This window comes from Agelaius tricolor, unplaced genomic scaffold (assembly GCF_023055355.1).
Source record: "Agelaius tricolor isolate 1412-34295 unplaced genomic scaffold, bAgeTri1.0.p SCAF_109, whole genome shotgun sequence".
Classification (NCBI taxonomy): Eukaryota; Metazoa; Chordata; class Aves; order Passeriformes; family Icteridae; genus Agelaius; species Agelaius tricolor.
This window is the reverse complement of record NW_027269369.1, coordinates 163,729-165,485: the sequence shown is the minus strand read 5'-3', so window position 1 is coordinate 165,485 and position 1,757 is coordinate 163,729. Positions and strand designations below refer to the sequence as shown.

At 63.5% G+C, this 1,757-nt stretch overlaps 1 long non-coding RNA gene across 1 annotated transcript; it reads left to right on the top strand.

The window, feature by feature from the left end:
- LOC139586219 (uncharacterized) lies at positions 1-1,442 on the top strand. Its single transcript, XR_011677519.1, has 2 exons — positions 1-159; positions 1,271-1,442. It is a non-coding gene; the product is annotated as an uncharacterized lncRNA (long non-coding RNA).
- Positions 1,443-1,757: the final 315 nt, after the last annotated feature.

Genomic DNA, 1,757 nt, shown 5'->3' with positions numbered 1-1,757 from the left:
TCGCTGCTCCTCCCCCTCCCCTCCCCCACCATCGCTCGGGTGGCGCTGGGGGCGCTCGAGCCCGACCTGGCCCCGCCCCCGCCCCCTCCCCCACCCCGGCCGCGACCGCCGCCCCTCCCCCACAGCGAGAGCGGAGCGGAGGCGGGAAACGCTGAGGGTGTGAGGAGAGAAACTGGGATGGACTGGGAATGGGACTGGGATGGACTGGGAGAGACTGGAATGGACTGGGATGGACTGGGATGGCCTGGGAATGGGACTGGGATGGACTGGGAGGGACTGGGAATGGGACTGGGAACAAACTGGGGACAGACTGGGAATGGACTGGGAGGGACTGGAATGGACTGGGAATAAACTGGGATGGACTGGGAGGGATTGGGATGGACTAGGAGGAACTGGGAACAGACTGGGAACAAACTGGAATGGGACTGGGAACAAACTGGGAATGGACTGGGAACAAACTGGGAGGGACTGGGAGCAAATTGGGATGGAGTGGGAGCAATTAGGAGGGACTGGGAATGAACTGGGAGGGACTGGGATGGACTGGGAACAACTGGGAGGGACTGGGAGAGACTGGGAACAAACTGGGAATGGGACTGGGAATGAAACTGGGAACAAACTGGGGGGACTGGGAGAGACTGGGAATGGAACTGGGATAAAACTGGGAACAGACTGGGATGGACTGGGGGGGACTGGGAATGAACTGGGAACAAACTGGGAATGGGGCTGGGAACGGACTGGAGGGACTGGGAGGGACTGGGAACAAACTGGGGGGCACTGGGAATGGGACTGGGATGGACTGGGAGGGACTGGGAGGAAGAAACTGGAACAGGACTGGGAATGGACCGGGAGGGACTGGGAACAAACTGGGAACGGACTGGGAACGGGATTGGGAACAAACTGGGGGGGACTGGAGCAACTGGGAGGGTTTGAAACCAAACCGGGATCAAACTGGGGGTGACTGGGAGTGAAACTGGGGGTGATTGGGACTGAAACTGGGAGTACTGGGATTAAACTGGGATGGACTGGGAGGGAAACTGGGAACACTGGGGGTGTCACTGCAGGGGGGGCTTTGTGTGACCCCGCCCCTCTCCCCGTCTCAGCCAATGGGAGGCCCTGGGTGCAATGGGGGCGGGGTCAATGTGCAAGGGGGCGTGTCTGTGTCTGACCCCACCCCCTGTCTCAGCCAATGGGAATGCCAGGGGGCATGGAGGGCGGGGCCAATGTGTGAGGGGGCGTGTCTCTCTCTGACCCCGCCCCCTCTCCCCCGCAGCCAATGGGAGGCTCCCTGTGCCCGCTCGCTGCGGGGCGGGGCCTCCTCGTTCCTGGAGCTCCTGGGGTTGGTGCTGGAAACCATCGAGAGCTTCGGGGGGGGGGAGGGGCGGCACAGCCCCGCCCCCTCCGCCCCTCCCCCATCGCAATAAAGCCCCTCCCCCACCCCAAAACCACCTCGGCTTTGATTGGGTGAGGGGAGGAGGGAAATGAGGCCACGCCCACTCCCAGCCCCTCCCTCCCTCAGCCTCGGTTTGGTTTCTTTGGGTCTGAGGGGGGGGGAATGAGGCCACGCCCCCACCCATGGCCCCTCCCCCAGCCCAAAACGGCCTCAGGTTGGTTTGATTGGGGGAGGGGGAAGGGAAAATGAAGCCACGCCCCCATGGCCCCTCCCCCACCTTGTCCCGCTCTCAAAGCCCCTCCCCATCCATGGCCCCTCCCACTCTTGGCCCCTCCCCCCTTTAAGCCCCTCCCCCTCAGGCTCCGGC